Source organism: Canis lupus, chromosome 4 (assembly GCF_011100685.1).
Source record: "Canis lupus familiaris isolate Mischka breed German Shepherd chromosome 4, alternate assembly UU_Cfam_GSD_1.0, whole genome shotgun sequence".
Lineage (NCBI taxonomy): Eukaryota > Metazoa > Chordata > Mammalia > Carnivora > Canidae > Canis > Canis lupus.
In genome coordinates this window covers 54,691,847-54,715,588 of record NC_049225.1, presented here as the reverse complement: position 1 = coordinate 54,715,588, position 23,742 = coordinate 54,691,847, and the positions used below count along the sequence as shown (strand labels likewise).

The 23,742-nt window shown below is 39.1% G+C and overlaps 1 protein-coding gene across 1 annotated transcript in view; it reads left to right on the top strand.

Annotated features, from left to right (window-relative positions):
• Positions 1-23,742, top strand: part of SGCD (sarcoglycan delta) — a 910,945-nt gene that overhangs the window by 341,631 nt on the left and 545,572 nt on the right. Inside the window, exon 2 of the mRNA XM_038534931.1 lies at positions 15,803-15,956. The gene's annotated coding sequence lies outside the window, so the exon portion shown is untranslated. The remainder of the gene's footprint in view (positions 1-15,802; positions 15,957-23,742) is intronic.

Below are 23,742 nucleotides of genomic sequence, written 5' to 3'. Positions count from 1 at the left end.
GTCACCTCTCAGAATGTGCACTGCTCAGCTTGCTGGGATAGAAACGTGTGAGATAGAATAAAAGTAGATGAGCAGCTTCAATTGCAGCTCATGACGTGAGCACTGGTTGCTATATTTTATAAAAATAATGAAGAGTAAAAAAAAAATAATGAAGAGTATTGTCTAATTTGATGAATTGGTGTATTGTAGGCCACTTTAGAGAGTTTGTTTTGCAATTGGGAAACTAATTCTGAGCCTACCAGTTATTTTGACAGAAAAATGGGAGTAAACAAGATTTATGCCTTTTAGTAAATGTTGTTTAATTTTAATATTAATTTTGAAAGTTAAAAGTTAATTACTTTTTACTATTTGCATTCTGTAGTATTAGCTAATGACTTTAACTTTGTGAGGCAGCTGTGTATAGATTTTAAGAACTTTTGCTATGGGATCAGTAACTGGGAGCTCTTGCCTCTTAATAGCTATATGATTTTGGGCAAACTGTCTAATTTATAGGCCTGAATTTTCTCAGCTGCAAAATGGGGATAATAGTTATAACTGGGTATAGTGTGTTATGAGACTGGATGCCTTGTACATTTACCAAACATTAAATAAATATGATCCGTTATAAATATTAATAGGGAAAGTGGCTGGATATTTACTTTCTATAATTCTATGCAACATATCTTTATGTTGTGTCCTTAATTTTATTCATTTGAAACAGACTTTCAAAATTCCTAATTATAGTTCCCTTAGGGATCTTAAGGGCATTTAATACCTTGGGCAGTGTTAAGATCCACAGATGAAATTTATCTCAAGTCCTACTGCCTTTCTAAGAAATGTATTGTTTTTATTTAATACATTTTGTTGAGCTGTGTATCTACACAAATAGACATTCAAGGATATAAGGGTTCATCCAGCTTAGTATTTACTTCACTGTGAGTGAGTCAGCCAACATGAAGGAGTGATGAAATGCACCATCGCTGATTTTTTTTCAGGTTTATTAGCCTTTAATACTTAAGGAGTCCATAAGGTAATAGGGAAATATTGAGAATGACTCCTTTGTAGTAGTCTAGTTATTTTCCAACAACAACAGCAATAATACCAGTGAGTATAGGTGGTGGTGTACTGATAAACCAGCTCTCCAGAAAAGAACACCTTGTCTTACAGTGTTGGCCAAGATTAAGAGTGTAAATATTCCCAACATGTTTGGCGTCAAGATATATGATTTAACAACCAGCTCACAAAATTCCTGGATAAGGAGCATGACTCTTGCTAGCTGACTTCAGCATACCATGATAGATCTTTTGATCTCATCTCTCTGAGCCACCCTTTAGTTGCTTGCCTTTTTAGGAAGTAAAATTCCCCTTTTGGGCACCCTTTTCTCTTCTCTTTCTTCACATCTAGACTTGCTGTTTTTATGGGCTTCCTGTCTGACCCTGTACAGATTTCATTCACTCAGTTTTGATTCTTGTCTGATTTTTCAGTGGTAGGGGTGTGGTGTAGTGGGATGGTTTCAGTAGGGGAACCATGCAAGGTAGAAATCTTGCTCTTTCCTTAACTTTACAGAGTGTGTAATCTGTTCTGACTCCTTAATGTAGCCTGCATGGCTCTATGTGGTCTCATCCCAATTTATTTCTCCATTATAATGGTTTTAATGCTCCATCCTGAAAATGCATAACTCCATCCCTATAGGACTTCTTTAAGATCCTGGAAAGCACAATGTTCTTTCTTCCAGGCTTTCCTAGGAGGAGTTTTATTTTGCCTAGAAAGGTCTTCACATATCTTCCCCTCCTTTTAGATTTTCATCCAGGTGAACACTTTTCAGCCTCAGAGCTCATGGACATTACCCTCCCTGTGATGATCCAGATGAAGGTTATGTTTTGATGATTGCACATAGTCTGGTACTTAATTCTCTCAAACCATCCTTTATGTCTCACGCATTTGTCAACATAGAGACAAGTGTTTGAAAGGTACTACTTATGGGGCACCTGGGTGGCTCAGTAGATGAGCAACTGTCTTTGGCTCAGGGTGTGAACCCAGTGTCCTGGGATTGAGTCCCACATCAGGCTCTCCATGGGGAGCCTGCTTCTCCCTCTGCCTATATCTCAGCCTCTGTGTGTGTGTGTGTGTGTGTGTCACTTATAAGTAAAAGAATAGAAAAAAAATCTTAAAAAAAAAAGAAAAGTACTACCTATATATTAGCCAAATGAGAAACCATGGTTTTGAGGGCACTTACAGATTAGGAATCAGGAGATCTTGCATCATTTGGGGCCAGTCAGAAGATCTTTAAGACTTAGTTTTCTTCATTTTTTGTGCATTTCTGTTCTTGCATTATTGGAAACTGCTAACTTACCTGTTCTTTGGAGATCAGTGTCAAAGTGTAATATTTAACATATCCCTTTTTGTCTGACTTCCTTTAAGACTTGAGAAGCAGTGTTGTGCCATAGTTGTAAGTGTAGACTCTGGATTTAAGCCATCTTTTTTTTTTTTTAAAGATATTATTTATTTATTTGACAGAGAGCACAAGCAGGGGGAGCAGCAGGCAGAAAGAGAAGGAGAAGTAGGCCCCCTGTAGAACAGGGAGCCTGATGAGGGACTCCATCCAGGACCCAGGGATCATGACCTAAGCCAAAGACAGCTTAACCAACTAAGCCACAGGTGCCCCTGGATTTAAGCCATCTAAATACAAATCCCAGCATTACTACTTTGGGCAAGTTGCTTGTTTTCCTCTCCTGTTTAGTGGGGATGATAACAGAATCTCCCTATCAAGTTAGGAAGAAAAACAGAGTCAATAGCTATGAATAGGACTTATATCTTTTTCACTCACCTATAATGTTCTTTCTCTCCTCTCCTTTCAGCATACTTCATGTTAATTCCCTCCGTGGAAGACTACAGCATTGGGTTGGTGAGCAGCATTAATGCAATGACTTTGAGAAAGCATGGAGCCATTTCTCCTATTTCCTCTCCAATTGAGCTTCTTCATGTACATTGGCAATTTTATCTTTCAAATAAGTACTCTTTCCCCATCTCCAAAATAACTTTTCAAATTAATATAATGATTTGTTCCATTCTAAGGGGCAATTATATGTAATGTTTTATTTTTAGAGTAATATCCAGTAATTTTCAGAAGCTGGAGCTTGTCATAAAATCATTGAAAGATAAGTAATTTTCTTCTCACTGTTCCAGGAGAGTAGCTCAATTGATTCCATTCGTGCTTGAGAAGTGAGTTTAGCATGCAGGTTGCCAGTTGATACACACAGGAACGATAAATGTGTAATGAAATGTCTGAGATTTGTGGTGGGGAAGGAAGAATAAGAAAGATAATATGTCAATGAGAAAAACTTATTAGAAAATACAGTTCCAGGAAACAGGACATACTTCTACTACTGAAGGAAGGTCATTACTTTGAGATCCATGGGACATATGGAACTTCCCTGGGCTGGTGAACCAACCTTCCTCATGAATGGTGCTGGGAGGGGAGAGAGTCCAAGTCTATTTTGATACCTTTTTTGAGATTGTGTGGAGGAAAGATCAGCCTTTCTATTTCCAGTGTATTCAAGACTGAAGGTCAGAAGGAGAATAGTTGATGCTTCACACAAACAGAAGTGTGACCAGTATGGCTGGTGCACGTTAGGAGGTGGAGGTGTAGAACACACAGTGAGACCAGTGAAATGGGCCAGATCTCAGATCTTCTAAACTGCATCAAGGATTTTGAGATCTTATTCTAAAAACAGTGAGAAACCTTTGGAAAGTTTAGGCTGAGGAGTAGAAATGGCTTATTTTTAAAACCTCATTGAAAAAGGAGTGGGAGCAGCCCAAGATGGGTTGATTAAAGACCAGTGAAGAGGTTGTAGAAATATTCCAGATAAGTGGAGTTGTGCTTTTAGGGGCTCCATCTAGGAGAAGAGAATAGCCCAGAGTGGCTGGAGGGGCCACTGTGAGAGGTATTACAGTAGAGCTGCTTAGTGGCAGCTGTGCTGGCTTCTTAGCAAGATGATGTGTGGCTCTTCCTGTGAAATGGTTTAGAAAAGCAACCACAGCTTACCATTACAATGTGTAGTCTGTGTGCATGTACATGCATGTGCGTATTGACAGGTAGAGTGTGTGACATTGCCTTAAGTTTATTTGTTAAAACCAGAGGCTAGAGGTAAAATTATTTTTATGCTTTCGTGTAATTGTGAACAAGTTTAAGGATTGACCCGTTTAAACAAAAATAAACCTTCTTCTCCTCTTAGAAATTTCTCAACTTAGAACTTTGAGTGAGATATAAAATTAAGATAGACGTTTTTGGACTTCAGCTAAATGGTTCGTGTAAATCCATGAGCATCCCTTGGTGCCAGATGGTTAAGAACAATTATCTGGCATTTCTTTCAACTTTAATGTTTTCAGAGAACTTTATAATAAGTGACTAATTTAACTTCACATTTGCCTAGTAAGAAGTGAGGGAAAAATAATAGCCAGCTATCTGAGGCACCATTATGTAATTCATACAACTCTGTGGGTTCTTAATAAATATTGAGTTGTAACTTAGCTTGTGTTATGGTGGGAAAACAGATGATTCTGGAAGGTTTAGGATCAGCAAACCTGTATTTCCCAGTACTTCATACCTGGGTTTAAGGAATTGTTATTATGATTTTGTATGTGTTTTGAAAATCAAAGCAGGGTACAAGACCTGTCCTATAATCTTTTCTCCTTTCACAGCATGGAACACTGAAGCCAGATGAGTAGATGGATTGCTTCAAGTTTGCAGAACAAGAATTTGGTTCAAAGGTTTGAGGGACTCCATAGTCCTTGTTTTGAAGTTAGATGACAGCTGTCTTCTCCTTGTTGAGGTGACAAGGCTATTCCTTTCCCTAGCCGGGCTCTTTGCTGGCCTACAATGTATATCTGTGTTGTTTTATAAACATTCCATAATCTACCTCTTGATGGGGCTAAATATGTTTTTAAATCTAATCTTTCTGGTTTCTAATGTGATTTCAGTGAAAGCTTATTTCCAATGCAATGGTTTTGCAATTATAGTGGAGTCTCAGCTTATGTGCATTTAATTTATGCAAATTCAACTGTACGTGCATGGCAAATAACAGAGAACCATTTCCATAGCACAGAGGGTTCTGTCCATGCAATAAGCACATGCTCCCGAGTAAGAGAAGCTGAATTCTGCTTTCCTCGGTGTCTGACTCAGTGTTTGATGCCCCTATACAGTAAGGATTTGGTGTGAGTGAAGTTCTGTGCCTTAATACTACTTACTTTTCAAACTACAGGGCCCCTAAGCCAAGTCTTCCTTTTGTTTATTGTTCAACCAAAGAAATATGTGCTACAAAATGGGAAAAAAAGATTTTCCCCTCTGGGTCTGTTCATTTAACGAAGAAATGAGCATTTATTATATAGCACCATGCTAGGTACTAGAAATGCTACCAAAGATATGGTGAACTACTGAAAGATTACTCACCCTCACAGAACTTAGAGCTTAGTGTCTTCTGAAATCTGTCAGTTAACATACTGCCTTCCTAAGATATTTTGAAGAATGATGTTGGTTTTATGTGATTTCACTTTACTGATTTTTACCTTGCAACCCCTCTTTGAAGCCACTTTGAAGACACTTTAGCAGTTTCTTAGAAAGCTAAACATCCTCTTATTTGATGATCTAGTGATTGTGCTCCTTGATATTTACCCAAAGGAGTTGAAAACTTATGTCCATACAGAAACCTACTCATGAATGTTTAGAAGAGATTTATTCATAATTTTCAAAACTTGGAAGCAACCAAGGTATTTCAGTAGGTGAATGGGTAAAGAAACTGAGGTCCATCCAGACAGTGGAATATTATGCAGTGCTGAAAGAGAGGAGTTGTCAAACCACTGAAAGACCTGGAGAAACTTAAAAGTGTATTGCTAAATGAAAGAAAGCAATCTGAAAAAGGCTACGTACTAGGAGATTCAAACTATATGACCTTCTGGAAAAGGCAAAACTATAGAAATATTTCAAAAGATTAGTAATTGTCAGAGATTAGAGGGAATGGAGGCAGGAACAGATAGAGTGCAGAGGATTTTTAGGGCACAGAAACTATAATACAGTTTCAGTGAAGACCTGCCAATAAACATTGGTCAAAACCCATAGAATGTGTAAAACCAAGAGGAAACCCTAAGGTAAGCTGTTGACCTTCAGTGATGATGATGGATCATTGTAATGGTTCATTGATTGTAGCAGATATAGCAGTGGTCCAGGATGTTGATGATGGAAGTGGCCGTGCATGCTTAGGGACAGGAAGCATATGAAAACTCCCTGTACTTTCTGCTCCAGTTTGCTATCAACCCAAAACTGCTGTAATAACCTATATAAAAATAAACCCCTTGTTCTCCTCTCAGGAACCCCCATGTAAACCATGACTCCATCTGTGTCCTATATGTTCTTATTGGTTTTTTGATAATAGATATAATGCAGGTGTGTAGTTGTGCCAGATTATAGAAGTATTTGGGAAGATGCTGTTTAGGGTGGCATAGTTCTGAAAGATGGGAATCGAGCATTAGAAAGCTGGATTCTTGTCACTCATTTGACCCCAATCGTTTCGTGACTTTGGACAAGCCACTTTCCTCATCTGCAAAATAGTACAGTTCAACTGTCTGGCTCCTGTGATCCTGTCCAGTTCTTTTCTTTGAAATGTTTTTAATTGAATCCTTGGAACTTGGTACTAAATCTTTAACATTATTACAGTAAAATCCCTTCAAAGTCATGAATTATAGGTCATATCTTAATTCCTTTAAAAATAAAAAATAATTAAAAATACATAGATCAACAGACTCCTAGTGAGCTGTTCTGTGGTCTTCCCTGGAGGGCAGATTCCTAGCATCTCTTACACAGTTCCCTGAAAATGGTTGCAAAAATCCTTCCTAGATTTATGGTTAAAGTAAAGTAATTTTGGGACACTCTTTACCTCTAGATGTCACTTTGGAGAAAGCAATCAATATGACCTAACAGAGAGAATAGGACAGTCCATTTATTTTCAGTTTTTATAATATTTTATTATACATACATTTTTTTAAATTAAGGGCAATGATAAAATGAATGGTTTTGTGTCCACCATCCAGGTTGGTAAATCCTAAGATCTTACATATTTGCTTCCCAAATGTTTAAGTAATAAAACACTAATGGTTAAAGCTTAATATAGGAAAAAAGTGTTTTTAAAACAAATTTCCCATTTCTATCTGTAAGAGTGTCACTTGCTCAGGAAGAGCAAAAAATAATGGGTCCTAAAGAGGTCAAAATCCTACATAATTTTACCACCTAGAGACAACTATTACCATTTTATCATCTTCTTTCTTTGTTAAACATTTGCTCTATGTGCTTTTTAAAAAATCTGGCAACCAGTTTACTTTATTATGGAAAATTTAGGGCAGCCCAGGTAGCTCAGCGGTTTAGTGCTGCCTTCAGCCGAGAGTGTGGTTCTGGAGACCTGGGATCGAGTCCCATGTCAGGCTCCCTGCATGGAATGGAGCCTGCTTCTCCCTCTGCCTGTGTCTCTGCCCCTGTCTCCCTCTCTCCCTCCCTCCCTCCCTCTCTCTCTCTCTCTCTCTCTCAATCTCGAATAAATAAATTAAATCTTTAAAAAAATTTTTTAAATATTTTTAAAGTAAAGGGAACAGGGTAATGAAATCCTAGGTAAGCATAAATCAGCTGTAAGACTTACCAGTCTGGTTGTATGCATCACTCAGGCCCCACTAGAGTAAATTCCTTCCCATAACATCTCTTCTTTAAATACTGCAGTATTCATCTCTAAAAGGTGGCATCCTTTTTGTAAATAAAACAATGTCATTATTATACCAAATGTATTAATAATTATTTTGTACTGGAAAATATCTAGTCTTTTTTGAGATTACTGCTCATAATTGTTTCTTTCATCTTGTTTGTATATCAACATCTAAATCCCTTTCATCCATTAGGAGTGACTGTGTGTTTCTGAAGTCTCTCTAATCTGTAGGTTCCCATCCCTCTTCATTATTCTCCCTGTGATTTATTTGTTGAAGGTGATCCGGTTCTTTATCCTGCAGACAGTTCCACAGCCTGGATGTTGCTGATTGTATCCTGTGTTGTGTAAGCAAATTCCTATCCCTGCATTTTCTGTAAGCTAGCTGCTTTCATTCAGGTTGCATGGTTTGGCTAGACTGCTTCCTAGGTGAAGCTATTGTGCCTCCAAATCTTTCTTTGATGATGTTGGTAGTCATGGATAATTATTACCTAGGTGCATTATTTCATTAGGAGTTAAACATTGGTGGCATTCCAAATTTATTATGTTGTTTTCAGTTTTTGGTAAGAGACTTCTACAAATGGAAACTTCCTTTCTTCAGTATTTGATTATAGGTCCTAAGGAAAAACAGGAGAGAAGGTTGGTTTCCATTTATTTACTATTTTCAAAATAATGATTTGGTTCTCTAGCACCTTCCAAAGGTGACCAGTGAGAATTTTTTCTTCTTCTTCTCGGTCTCATTGTAAACTCATTGATTTAAATATACTTGTGGTATTTGAATTCTTTCCAGTTTTAGCATCATTGATGCTCTAATTTTCTCATGCATAATTTGGATTTCTTAACACGAGTGTCGCTGAGTTCATAGGCTGTTTGCAATTCTTTTTCTGTAAGCTTCCTGTTGATAACCTTGAGTATTTTTCTAGGCATTTATTAGTATTTTTATTTTCTAGGATATTCTTTCCTGTCTTTAGGAATATTAACTCTTTTATCTTACAAAATGAAAACATCACCCCTCAAAAATTCACATAAGCAGTGTGAGACAATAAACAGGGAAAACATTTGCAGTTTTTATCACAGACAAGAGTGAGTTCATGACTCAGCAGGAAAGACCATAGCAGTGATTAGAAGCCCAGAGCCTGGACCCCCTCTTCTGGGTTCTAATCCACCTAGGAGAGTGTTGTATATGAGGCTCTTGAATACTCTGTGCCTTCTCCTTCGCTGTATGTAAGATGCAAATCCTCATAGCACTTCTCCAGTAGGTTATTAGGGGCATTTCTTGAGCAAATGTAGGCTCAGTACAGTGCTGGTACACACAAGCTCAATAACTAAGAGCTATTGAGACTTTTGTTACTTACCAAAAACCCTGATAATCTATTACATTTTTATTAATGGCTTGGAAGTTGGACAGTAATACTGCCCCTCTCATCCTTAGTTGATTTGTTTTTTCCCGCTCCTCAGTCCTTCCCTAGACTGCCCTTCCCTCTTTGCACCACAGAATTAGCTAAGGAATAGTGTAGCTTGCTTTGGAGATCAATCAGTGAAGGAAATCAAACATATATGATTATTTTATGTCCACACACAGACATTATGCAATGGCTCCCCATTCTGTGCTTACTCTGTGCCTCCAAAAAAGAAACATGACATAGATTTGATGTTCTCAGCAACTTGGTCTAGTAGGCAAAACCCATACTATTGCACATATTACTATTTTTCACCTCCTAAATTCCTTGTTAAGAGCCATTGAGGTGTTGTTATGCTCATTTAATAGAAAATTCATACCACTATGAGTTTTAACATAAATACATTATATTAACTCAAACATAACATCATTGTATTAAAATTATTCCTCAAAAAGAACTCTTTGAAATATGTATTATGCCTTCTGTCTTGCAGATGAAGCACTGAGAGGTGGAAAATCATGCCCAATGACACAGAGAGTGGGCAGCTGAGCTGGGAATCAACCTCAGGCAGGGGTCTAATACTTTTAGCCTGTATGACCTTTGCAGTTGATAGTATCGAGGCAAAATGGTGTCCATGTTGACCAACACCCAGAATGATCCGTTTTTGCTGGGCATCCTTTGATGCTCATAGTGACATGATATTGTGAATCTAGCTTAAATATGTCACCAAGAACACCAAGTCCCAGGGATGAAGGTCTCTGAGAGATATATATATATATATATATTTTAGATTTTATTTGTTAATGAGAGAGTGAGAGTGAGAGAGAGAGAGAGAGAGAGAGAGAAACAGGCAGAGACACAGGCAGAGGGAGAGGCAGGCTCCATGCAGGGAGCCCGATGTGGCACTCGATCCCAGGACTCCAGGATCACTCCTTGGGCCAAAGGCAGGTGCTAAACTGCTGAGCCACCCAGGGATCCCTCTCTGATATATTCTTTGTGGGGTTAGTGTCTAGAGATATATGGCAAGCCGCCGCTTAAAATGCCCCTGATAATTTAATCACTGGTTCATGGAGTATGTTCTCCAGCTGTATCTCCAGCTAACATATAAGGGAGGTGTGGTAAACTTAACATTGTCTGTTTGAGTTGGCACAGAAAGCTCACTGACTGGATTTGAGGCCATGTGAGATAGCATGCTACCACTATGAATTCTGTAGCTATCTACCAGATCCGATGGCCAATGGGCATGTGTGGAAGTTGGAGAATTTGGCCGGATAGCCAAATCATTCGAAGGGCAGATATATTTAAGGAATTGTGTGTGTGTGTGTGTGTGTGTGTGTGTGTGTGTGTGTGTGTATGTGTTGTGCATGTATTTGCTATTAGGCTGGGAACAAGGACTGCCTCTCTGATGACAGTGATCAATTTCCTAAAGCAAAGGCGTATCTGTATGTAAGGATGTTGAAAATAGCAAATGTCAGACTGGGAGGAATGGTGGGTAGGTGCATATGGAAAGGAGTGCGAGTGGGCATCCATCCTTCTATGATTGTTAAATTTTAAAAGCACATCTTGTGAACCACTGCTCTCTTTCTCCCTATAGTCTGTCAGTGTCTGACCTACTTGATGAACTTTGAGATAAATCATTTGTTAACTAGCAAATTCAACAATTAGCCCAGATGCTAGCAAACTCTTTGAAGTTTCATTACAATGTTCAGTGACATTTCTTCTAGAGTCCTTTTGATTTCTCAGTTCAACTTAAAAGGCTAACTAGGTAAGGAAATAAGGTGCTAATGAATTGGCAAGAGATCAGGTATCTAAAAGTCATTAGATGTTTTCTGTAATCCTTAAAATCCAGTGACACAAATTTTCTTTTGTTCCCTAGTAGTTTATTTGGTGTCCAGATTAGGAATAAATAGAAGGCTTGCAGATTTAGCCCAAAGGTAGTGATTGCAGTTATAGATGAGCACCCAGATCTTCAAAGTATTCTATGTTTTATGGACCCAACATTGTTTCATAATGTCAGCTGGTAGGAAATGTAATATTTTACAAACTGAGTCCCACTACCAGTGGTGATTCGGTTCACTGAATCTGCTGCTCAGGAAGCAACTATTCCAATAGTGGAGGTGTAATATGACCTCCTCTGTGGCTTTGGAAGAAACCTGCCGTCTGCTTTCACTCTCCTTGACAGAGGTGGGGCTGGGCCCATTTTCACAGTTACATTCTTAGGAGACTGACCAAATTCTTCTTTTGGAGTTAAAACTGCAGCATTTCCAAGTGTCAGAACTCAGTTGAATCAGAAAATCTAGGAAAGAATCCTTTGTGATTTTTCAGCATATTTGGGTAAGAGCAATAAGCTCAAAACCTTGAGTTTAAATCCTGACTGTCACTTTCTCATTGTGTGACTTCACACAAATTACTTAATGACTTCCTCATATACAAATGGAGGAAATGAACATGCAGTGAAGCGTTGCTGACAATACAGATGCTGTGTGTAGGTCTGTGAGGCACAGCCTTGGACACATACATGGTTTATGTATCATCACAGTGCTTCTCCTGGAAAGTTAAGTCCTATGGCAGTACTCTCTCGTAAAAACCAGCCTAGTTTGATAGATTTCAATTCACAGTTCATCCCTTCCCCCTAGCATGCACCATCCAGAGATCTTAATCAAGATCCATTTTAGAGTTTCCAGGATCTTTAAGTCCTTCTCTTACTCTCCCTCATCCTGCCCTCTGTGGGGAGTGTGCCCTTTGCAGATCAGTGCCTGTGTGTGTTCTATACTGACAGGAATTATTGTTAACACAGCCCAATCATTAGAGAGGTGTGGTTCACACTCTGCCATCAAACCAGCCGCTAATTGATACCTTTTGAAAAATGACCTATTCCCTGAAGCATTCAAGGCTGCCCAACAGGCAAAGATTATACCCACCTCTATGATTAGAACTGTAACCATGCAGACGCTGGTGATGGAAGACACATGTTCTTTCTTGACATTATTCCCTTTGACAATATTCCTCAAATATCCTTTCTTCGTTTATTTTGCCACAGAACAGCATTAATCTCCTCATGTTTCCAAAGATTTCAAAAGAGCTGATTTCTGCAGCTGTGTTATCTGAGCCCAGTGCCTTCTATACCATCCCATCCACAAAGCGTCTTGTTAATGGATAGATGTGTACTTGTGAATTTAGTGACTACTTTTCATTTCTTTGCTGAAGGAGGGAAATAAACCAGGATCAATGAAGAGAAGGTATGTGCTGGATGGGGGCCTGGGAACAAACTGAGGAAATTGGATTGTCTCTTGAGAAAACCAGGGATTACAGAGTTCTCTCCCTATACCAAGCAGAGATCAGGCTATTTATAACAGCACACTCTATGTCACTATTTGAGTGACTCAACAGCTTCCTAGGGGTTTATGTCTTCCTGTATCTGGGCAGAAGTTAGGAAATTATGAAAGACAACGAAAAACCACTGGAATAAAGCTTTGAGAGGGTAGGGATAAAGTCATTAGTAGTCCCTACCCTTAACAGAGTGCATAGTAAATTTTATGTACTCAAAAAACATTTGATGGTAAATGCATTTTTGAGCAAGTCCCTCAGTGGCCTACCATGGGGTAGAAGTGATTTTTCCCTGAAGCATCTTAACTTTTTATTAGGTGTGGTGTAGCAACCTGAAAAGTAGGTGACATATTTTTCTGTTGTTGCTACATAGACATAGACAGTTTCTTAATATCAGTTAAGGAGTAAAGAAAGAAAGATGCATCTGGATAGACTGGGACTTGAATTCTCAAAGCAGTCAGCAAAATTTCTTTAATAACTCCATATATCATTGTGCTGAATGATAGTATTGTTTGCTTTCAACGTTGTGTTTCTTGGCTTTGGAATGCAGGAATAATTGTAGATTGTGGGTTTCTGATTATCAGCCTGCTATAATACTAGGGCCAAGATCATCTCAAATTGCTGGTCATCAGTGAGAGGACAAGAAATGAACCAAAGAATTTGAGTTTCTCATGTTACAAAGCTCTGCCATCTGCCCTTAGAATGTGGGGGCAGTTGAGGTAACGATTTCCAGAGAAAGACATTAAGGGCCATGAAAGTGGTTATATATGCAGAAAGGTAGAAAAGATTCAGACTCTGCAGACAGGTAGATAAAATCATGAAATTTCATGCAGAGTGTCAGCCTGCAACAATAAAAAATGAGAATTAAGAGGAACAAATATCTATTGAGTACTTAGGCCATGCACAGTAACAAGTGATTTACCTCTGTTACCTTGTTTGATCTTCATAGACCCTTGAAAGAGACAGGTGTTTCTAACTTCTCACTCTGACACAAAAATGTGATAGGTGGAGTGTCTTGGTCAGTTCATAGTGATGGAACCAGGATGTGAATAATATTAGGACTGTCCTAACCCTAGTTCTTAAACATTGTTCCCTACTTCCTAACCAGTCTTAAGACTACTTTTACCTTGTAATTGGCAAAAGTCTCCCTCATTCTGAGTAATCTCACTCACTCACTCACTCACTCACTCACTCACTCACTCTCTAGCTGGGAACTCTTTGGAGGGCATGCATTTTAGCCCAGCGAGCAGTAGGCTCTCAGGAAGGTAAAGAGATCTCTCTAAAAGCATCTGGTCTGTTGGTGGCCCAATTAGATCAGTGGTCCTGTGATTCCTGCTTCATATCTCTTCCCTAAACCTGTCTCTTTATCTAATCTTGGATCTCTTTCCTCCTGTTCACTCAGTTGAGGCAGGGACTGAGATTTGAGAGAGGGACAAGAATGAAGTGTCTGAACTGTCGAAGAAAGAGCAGTGAAAACTAAGAAAGACAAGGTGAGCATTAATAGGGAGTTTGCAACATAAGAATTTAAGCAGATCCATCCCACTTTACGCAATATTTTCTCTTTAGGAGTTTCTAGAAATCATTTTTGGCTTTTCAAATATACATCTTCTGTGTCACATGCCAAACTGTACAGAACCTATTCCTTCTACCAACACTAATAGGTCTTCATACCATTTTTGTTTCAGCCAGGAATGCTGGAGACAGATGCTTTTGCATTAAGCCTGGCTCGGCCACTTATCATCTGAGTGCTCTTGAGAAGTTTTACATAAACTTCCTGTTTGTCCATTTGTTCAAAGATACGTATTGAGCTCCACATTGGTGCTAGGTGGTGAGTGACCTGCTGGAAGTACAGCAGGACACCAGAGATAAAATTCCTTGCCTGCATGAAGCTTCTGTTTTACTGGGGAAAGGTAGATAAACAGGTATACCATATACTATATGAGCAAGTCTTGGTTGGAAACAGGGAAGGGGGAATGTGGAGATGTAGTCAGTGTTTACTATTTCAAGTAATTGTGACAAGGTCACAGTGGAAGAAAGATAGAAAGTAGTGAGGGGGAAAACAGCCTTCTAGGTGAAGGGAATAGTAAGTCCCAAAGCTCAGGTAGAGATAGAGGAATTGATGGGAGGCCAGCAGGGCTCGTGAGAGAGAAGGTAGGGGATAAAGAGAGTGGTAACACAGCTATGTCATGTGGTGCCTTTTTTGGCCGCTGTAATGACTTTGACTTTGATCCTGAGTGGGGTGGAAGGTATTGAGCAGGAGAGTGTCACTCTCTTACCCAGGGGACAAGTTGAGAGTGACAGCCATGGTTTGAGCATGCCTGCTGTGTAGCCGTATAGATCTATAATGATGCCTTGAACCAGAATGTTAGTGAAGGAGCAGGTAAAAGTGGTCAGCTTTTGTATTCATTCTGGTGAGAAAGCCACTGAATTTTGAAGAAGGCATGGGGTATATATGAGAGAGAAGAGTAAAGGTTGACTGGCAGGGTTTGCACCTGACCAGAGGGGTGAATAAAATTGCCATTGAAAAAGAATAAATTAGGAAGAGTGTGAGCCTTCCTTTTTTTTATTCAGAGGGTGTTTGTTAGTGATAGAATCAGGACTTCACTTCGGGCATGTCCTGACATGGCTATTAGAATTCCAAGCAGATTTGTTGGATAGTCAGTTGATATGGGAGTCTGGAGTTCAGTGAAGTATCTGGGCCTGGAGACAATCTCAGAGTTGTCAGTGTATAAATAGTTTCTCAAGCCATGGAGCTGGGAGATGCCCTCTGATGAGTGAGTGCCCAGAGAGAATGAATAGGATCAGGACTGAGTCCCAGGATGCTCTCACCTTGAACATTTTGAGACAGAGAGGATCTCAGAGAGGTAGCCAAGAGGGAGCAGCCAGTAATGATTGGCAAGTTTGGTATCTTGAAAGCCAAGTGAGGGAATGATCTCAAGGTAAGGAAGTGATGCATGGTCCCCTGTCTCATTCTAACATAGACTACAGTGTTAGTCATGTTGTTTGTGTTTATTCACTAGTGGAATTAGGCCACAGGTCATGAATTATCATGGAAAAATCTTTTTTCCTCTATGATCTTAAGTTTCCCTGAAAGTTAAATGAGCAAATTTGACTAGTCATGTCCTAAAACATTTGCCAGCCTGGATGTAGTGACTTTTTCTGCTTTTGTATGATGGCCTGAGTCTAATGAAGACTGAATCCATACAGCTATTATTTGTATTTATGCCAATCAGAGTGTAGTGTGTGTGTCTTCTGTTTAGTTCCTCCAAGCCAAATGGCCTGAAATTTCATATCTCCATCCAAGTTTTGGTTTAGTTTTTATTTGTGAATACCTTCTTTCTCTTGTGATTTTTCTAGACGTGGAAGAAACCTCTGTCCTCAGAAGGCAGTGCTGGAACCCGTGTGGAGGTTAAGAAAACTATCCCCTTGGTGGTGGCTTGAGGAGATTATCTCATCCTCAATGTTGCCCTGAAATTGGTGTTCAAGATTCAAGAAGATTAGGACTGCTAAGGTATGGACATTTGATTTTGAGAGATGATATATATGTAATGTATACAGATATGTATAATCTTTTTTTTTCCTTAAGACAAATGCATTTAAAGATGCTTAATCATTTTCACAGCCATTTATCTTCTTCATGCCCTGTTTCTCTTTCCTTTCTCCCTTCCTCTTTTAAGCAATGATTTTAACATTTTTGCTACCAACTTTTGGGATATGGTGGGATAAATAAAGCTGTACAGTAAGAGAAACTGAAGTCCACATTATCTCAATAATAATGGAAGTGACCTGAGGGGAGTAAGACAAGACATGGGGGGAGGCTTTTGCAGGTATTTCTGATAGAAAGAAAAGTGAAATGGAAGTTGGTGCCTATGTGATGGGACTTTCAGGTACAGAGATGAGTAAAGAAGTGACACTATGAAATATGCGGTTAATTTTCACTTTCTGCTTGCCAAAGCTTTGTATTATTTCTTAAGGCCTTAGGAAGGGTCTATCTTGATATTTCTTTTGGATATATACCCATGTTGGGGGAGACTGAGTTTGGGTAAGGAGGTTCCATTTGTTTTTTTCTGGTTGCAGTGAGAATCCACTGTGTGTGTGTGTGTGTGTGTGTGTGTGTGTGTGTGTGTACACATACATGCATATGTATAATGCATATGTATTATATGTGGGTATATATAAAATTCACTGAGTGTTGTGTAATCTCTTTCACACTCTCTAGGTGGAGAGAGAGGGACAGATGGAAAGAAGGCAGAGAGAATCCTACAGAATGGCACGTTTATTGTGGCTCAGGCATTGTGATGTAAGCTTGAGGGCAAAAATTACAAATACAACTAATGCCAGCCATCTGGAATAGGGATTTCTGTTCTGGGAACCAAAGGAGATATAAGTAAAAAGGTTTTCTGAGACTCTAGCAAAGAAGGGTCAGGGGGCAGACTCAGTCTCAACAATATTAGAGTTGACATCTCTAGACTTAACTCCTGTACAGAATAGTAGTCCTGCATACACCACTGGTTACCAGCCCTGAGGAAATGTGGTTTAACAGCGTAGAACCACATGACAAATTTAAGAGAAATTCTAGAACATCTCCATCTATAGCTCATTTGCTGTCCTTTTAATTTCCTTCAAAGAAAAAAGAAGACCCTCATCACCCCAAAGCTCTGGAAATTGGGAGAACAATTGTAGCTAAGGTACTGGCTGGCTCCCTTCTCAGGCACAGAGGCCTCCCGTGTGTCATCGGTAGTGCAAGGGAGAGGTCCAGAGCTGATAGAAATGAAATACATTGTCACTTCAGGCCCGTTTTCATTTTACCTCTGACTTTCTCAGTGTTGAAAGAAATGTGGTATATACTTTTCGTTGATTATGAAAAGCCCTTCCTTTCAGGAGGAAGCACATCTACTTTCTAGTTTTTTGTAAAATCCTCCAAGGCCCATGCAGAAATGATTGAGCTCTGATGTTCACACTGCTCATAGTACCTCTGAAAAGAGTGCTACGGGATTGGTGACAATGTGAAGGTGGCATTTGAAACCCCTCTCTTCCCTCTATTCAGGGAATTTTTAATTTTTCTCAAAGAGGAAAATAATTTATCTCCTTTCCAAAGGGCACCTTTAAAGCAGTTTGTCTAAATATTACTTATGAATTCATTTCCCACTAACATGGTTTCAGAGGCTAAATAGGTGATTTAACAATCAGGAAAAAAATAGTGCCCCTTTCTTGAGTCGTCACACAAATCTCAATATTCTGCTTAAGAGACACATGGTCGTGGTGCAGTCCCTCTGCCCACATGTTCTTGATCTGTTGAAAAAGAAAGCTAAAAAGCTGTTTTGTGCTTGTCATAAAAATCAAGAGAAGCTTAGGGGTTGGGACTGGGATTTTGATGACTGAGTGCTTTGCTTTGAGCGTGTTGATCTTTAATTCAGAATGCCTATGTTCTGTCAGGAATATTCACCTAGATGCTAACTACTTAAAACATAAATTCAGCAGAGAAAGTTTTAAAGGACTCGGTCATAAAAATGTTCCTGGTTTTTAGAGACCAATCAACCCTTAAGAGGACAATAAAACTTTCCCTGATTGTTGGCAGAGGCTATAGGGAGAAGAAGCAGGGCACGTTCATCCCAGGGATAGATTCCGCTGTAGTATACACAGGTGATGTGCATGCCCCTGTTCACAGACCAAAACTCCATTTCCAGGAAGGAAGGAGGAAATGAGGCAATGTTGGTACATCAATCTACCCTAATGTTGCCTGGCTTCTATGCTCCAGTGCATTCAGCAGATTTTTCAGGTGTCCTTTCAAGTGAAGACAGTATAAATTAGTGGCTATGTTTGCAGACTTTAGAAAAGGCAAATCAAGCCTCCGTATGAACATTAGAAAAGCCATTTACTTTTTTTGAACCAATGCTGCTCAAAGTATAGTCCAGAAACCCACAGCATCAGCATCACCTGAGCTCATGAGGCATGCAAATTCTCAAGCTTTTCCCCAGACTTACTGAATCAGAACCTCTTGAGGGGAAGTCCAAGGAATCTGTTTAAACAAGCTCTCAAGATAATTCCTCTGTGTTGCTGAAATTTAAAAGCCACTGCTAATCCTGGTACCTGGAAAAGAAGAGAGATTTTAGGAAACCTTAGGTCTAAAATCTTGGACACTCTAAAAAAAATGAATATGCCTAAGTTCAGGTGTATATGTGTACATAAACACACACATAATAAATAAATAAATAAATAAATAAATAAATAAATAAATAAATAGATAGATAGATAGATAGATAGATAGATAGATAGATATATCAGTGAACAGGAAAATGAAAACTTTTTCAAATGCCAAAGCAAAGTTATTGAGGTTTGAACCATGGCCTCTGAAATAATGAAAAGTACAAAAATAATAATAAAAAGTAGTGTTAGAATAGCTGCCTTTATAAATAAATGGATCGATGAAACAGAATGGAACTCTGCATTAGACACACACATGTAGAGTCTGCTAGCTTTCAAGCAAGAGCACCACATCAATTCAGTGGCATAAAAACGCTACTTCAGTAAAGAGTGTTGGAACAACTGGATATTTACTTGAAAAAGAATGACTCTAAACCCCTACCTCATCCCATACATACAAATCAATGTGAGTGAAATTGCACACTGAGACACGAAAGCTAAAGCAACAAAGGTAGTAGAAGAAAAATGAGAAGACCTTTGTCACTTTAGAAAGCAAAGGCTTTTTATAAAGGACACACAAGCACAAGCCATAAGAGGGGAAAAAATACCCTGAACTTCATGAAAATTAAAAATATCTATTCACTAAAAAAAAAAAAAAAAAAAAAAAAAAAAAAATCCACCACTAAGATAGAGATGCCCCACAGATGGGGAAAGAATATTTATAACTCCTATATCCAACCTGTATGTGAAGAGGCACTTCATACCACAGGGTACAGAAGGGCTGATGGACAGAAGCATGGTGTTTAGCCTGGCTTCAGGGGATGCTAATTGAAAACACACAAGATGCCTGTACACGCCTATCAGCATGGCTAAAATGCAAAGTAGGGCCAACACCAAAATCTCTAAGGATGCAAACAACTGGAACTCACAGGAAACTAGTAGAGATGTAGAATGTTCTGGGCACATTGATGAATGATCTGGCAGTTCCTTAGAGAGTGACACAACTGCCTTACCTAAGAGCCAGCAATTCTAGTCATAGGTATTGATCCGTGAGGCTGGAGAACCTTTGTCCACATGTGTTTGTAGGAGCTCTTCTTCCTTTTTCTTTCTTCTTTCTCTTCTTCTTTTTCTCCTTCTCCTTCTCTTTCACCTTCTTCTCCTCATCCTACCCCCCCTTCTTCTTCCTAAAAGTTACTCAGAAGTCTACGAACAGGAAAATGGAGGAACTCTGCTATATTTTGCAAAATTAAATATTGCTTTGTAACAATAAAGAGAAACATTCTACAGAGAAACATAGTAACGTGAATGAATCTTAAAAATAGAATGATCAAAATTAGATAAGAAAAATATTTATTGTATGATTTATATGAAATCATAGAGTAGTCAAAGCTCCTCTATGATGGTAGAAATAGGTCAGTGCTGGTTCTGGTGTGACATGATTACCTGGGGAAGGCACAAGAAGGAAATTTCTGGAGTGACAGAAATGTTCTGTAGCTTGACCAACACTTGTCAAAACTGATTAAATGGCAAGTTCACTAAGCATCTTATTGCATGTAAATGATGTATATAAAAATACATAATTTTTAAAACTCCCATTTATTGAGCGCTTTGTCAAAAAGTGCTACTTAAAAAAAAAAGTTCTATTTTTAATATGTATCAACTCCTTTAATCCTTGAAGCCATCTTAGGGTGGATGTGACTTTTCCTAATTGACAGATGTGGAAGTAGGTACTGAGAAATGATAACTAGCTCTAAGTCCCATTGCTAGGTTCCAGAAACTGAATTCAAGAGTAGGTCCTTTTGTCTCCAAAACATGTCTTAACCATCATGTTATACCTTCAGCATAAAGTGTCCCTGGCTCCATTTTTCATTCCAAATCAACTGAACTCCCAGCCTCGGCATCTTTGCTTGTAGGACGGGGATGATTCTCATGCACACTTGATAGAATTACAGGAAAGATTAAATTAAATTCTGCTTGTAAGGTGCTGATATGTGCTGGTTCCTGTTAATTCCTGGATAAATGTGAAGCTGCTGGTTTTGGTTTAGAGTTCACCTGAGCAATGCCACTCCTGAGCAAAAGAATTCTTGTCTTGGGTCCATTTCATGTGGCCTTTCTGAGTCAGCGTGCATATTCACGTGTGCATATTCAGTGTGTTCACTTCACTAAAACCAAAAGCAAAATACTATAATTCTCTAACTACTGTGTCTGTTCCATTATGAAAATTTAGAAACACTGGAAAAAGTTGAGCCTGTTGCCAAAAAGAAAAAGAGTTTAAATAATATGCAGGAAATTCTGTTGAGGGAGAACTGTCATTAAAGTTGCATGTTATGGTTTATCTGTCCAGGGTGATTGAAAGGGAGTGGGAAACTACTTAACATGGTTAATGGATATCAGCAAGGTTAATTATCTTGGGAACACAGAGGAGCTGAATGCCTTTGTGTACTTCCCTGATTTGTGATACTGTCATATTATTTTTCATGACACTTGGGCATCTGTCTTTATTTTAGCTGTGCTTTTTACAGTCTCCATTTCCATGGTAAAACTTAAAATCCAGAGCTATTACAGATCAGTGCAAGCAAACAGTGTTTTCCCTATAAAGTACAAATTAATCAGTTTATTACCAACCTGCTATGTAAGTAGAAAATCTCTACATGCCTCCAAAAGATATTATGAAAGAAAAATTTAAAACTGCCTTTGAGGATAGTTGTTTTGTCATTGTTTCTGATCTTTACCACTCAGTGTGGGACCATCATATGATGGCCCTTCTCATGGTTTTCTTCAGCCCTCACTGGATTTCCCCTGAAATTCATCATGCATCAACATTTCATCTCTGATAATAAAAATCATAGTGCCGGTCATGAAAGCATCAGCAGAACTGCTTCCTTGTGAAAAGCAGAGAATCTTGCTGGGGAATCCACAGTGTTGCTTTCTACAGATGGCTTTGTTTCTTCATTTAAGCAATATATGCCAACCACAATCATGAGCCTAGGGGTTGCTTCTTGGTGTCTGTATGACTCTCCTACCCACTCTTTTGGTTCTCCGTTGCCTCCTATGGAAAATGGGAGTTTAGATCACACAAGCCTGAGATTATCCTAGATTTCAACAAATAGTCAAGTTTCACATAATTCCAAATAAATTAGTAATTAATGGTGCTACAGCTGTATACTCTGGGCATGTTTGACACCTGCCTGTAAGGATCAATTCAAACATGGAACATGAGAATCCAAACAGATTGGGCTAAAGAAATGATAAAAATTCTGCACAAAACTTCTTATTGAATTTTATTTTTGTATAAATTGTTAAAATTTTTTTGTTCAGTTTATTTACAGTAAAAACAGTTCACCCATTTCTCCCACCTCCCACTGCCCACCTCTTACAATAATCGTTCTGTTCTCCATGAGCTTGTTTTTTTTTTTTTTTTTCTTTTAAATTTTTTAAGTGAGACCACACAGTGTTTGTCTTTCTCGGTCTCAATTATTTTCACTTAGTATAATGCCCTCAGTCTCTATCTATGTTGTTGCAGTGACAAGATATCATTCTTTTATATGGCTGAATGATGTTCCATTGAGCTTATATACCTCAGCCTTTTTATCTGTTCATCCATTGACAGCCACTTAGGCTGTTTCCTGATTTTGGCTATTGTAAATAATGCTGCAGAGAACATGAGGGTGGATATCTCTATTCAAATTGACATTTTTGTTTTCTTTAAATAAACTCAGAAGTAGAATTTCTGGATCATATGATAGTTTTATCTTGAATTTTTCAGCAACCTCCATACTGTTTTCCATAGAGTTTGCACCAACTTACTTTCCCACCAACATTGCATGAGGGTTCACATCTTTATCAACACCGATTATTTCTTGTCTTTTTGGTTCTAGACATTCTAACAGGTGTAAGGTGACTTCTCATTGTGGCTTTGATTTGCATTTCCCTGATGATTAGTGATGTTGAGGATGTATTCAGGCCCTGTTGGCCATCCAGATGTCTTCTTTGGAAGAATGTGTATTCAGGTCTTCTGCCCATTTTTAAAATCAGATTGTGTTGCTGCTGTTATTGAGTTGGAATTTTTAAAAAATATATTTTGAATATTAGCCCCATATCAATTAAGTGATGATCTGCGCTGACTTTTTCTCCCATTCAGTCTGTTGCTGTGTTATTGTGTTGATGATTTCTTTTGCTGTGCAGAAACTTTTAAACTTGAAGGAATCCCACTTGCTTTTTATTTCATTGCATTTGTTCTTGGTGCAAGATTTGAAAAATCATCACCAGCATCTATGTCAAGATGTCTATTGGGTGGCAATTGCAAAAATTGGGCTCTGACCTAGTACATAAGCTCCCTCCTGGAAGATACTGGTGAGCTGGAACAAGACCAGAAAGCATCAAGATGGTATCACAGCCTATAAGACCAGCTCTGTGGGCCACTCCATTGTGCCAAACTTGAAGCCTCTCTCTCAGCCTGAGGCTCCAGAACAAGCAAAGTGGGCTTCTTTCTAGAAAGACTTAAGGGTCATGCCTTAGCCTACTGTCTATGCAGTGCCCTCAGAGTGGTAGCCTGCCAAGAACCATCTTGCCAATTGCCACAGTCCTGTGAAGACCCAGGGAGGAAAATTCCTCTGGCCACTAGAAAACCATGTAATCAAAGGAAATCTCCTGGGTGCTAGCTATAAAAAACAGGCACCAGATGCACATAAATCTCCTTTTCCGGGATCCCTGGGTGGCGCAGCGGTTTGGCGCCTGCCTTTGGCCCAGGGCGCGATCCTGGAGACCCGGGATCGAATCCCACGTCGGGCTCCCTGCGTGGAGCCTGCTTCTCCCTCTGCCTGTGTCTCTGCCTCTCTGTCTCTCTCTGTGTGACTATCATGAATAAATAAATAAAATCTTTAAAAAAAAATTTCCTCTTCCATAGATATGTCCTAGAACCCAACGGGATGAGCATGAGATTCTGCTCACCCTCTGAAGTCTGGGGAAGAGTTCCAGTGAGCCCCTTGTTGTATGTTTAATTAGAAGCCTGCCCCTCAGGCTGTAGGCATGATGAGTAACAGTAGACCTCCCCAGAAAGACCAGGCTGCTGAATCTGGGCTGGTATCTTCATGAGCTCTTTCTCTTTGGGTTATAGTCCAATGGGACCTACAAGCAGAAGCCCCACTGGCCAC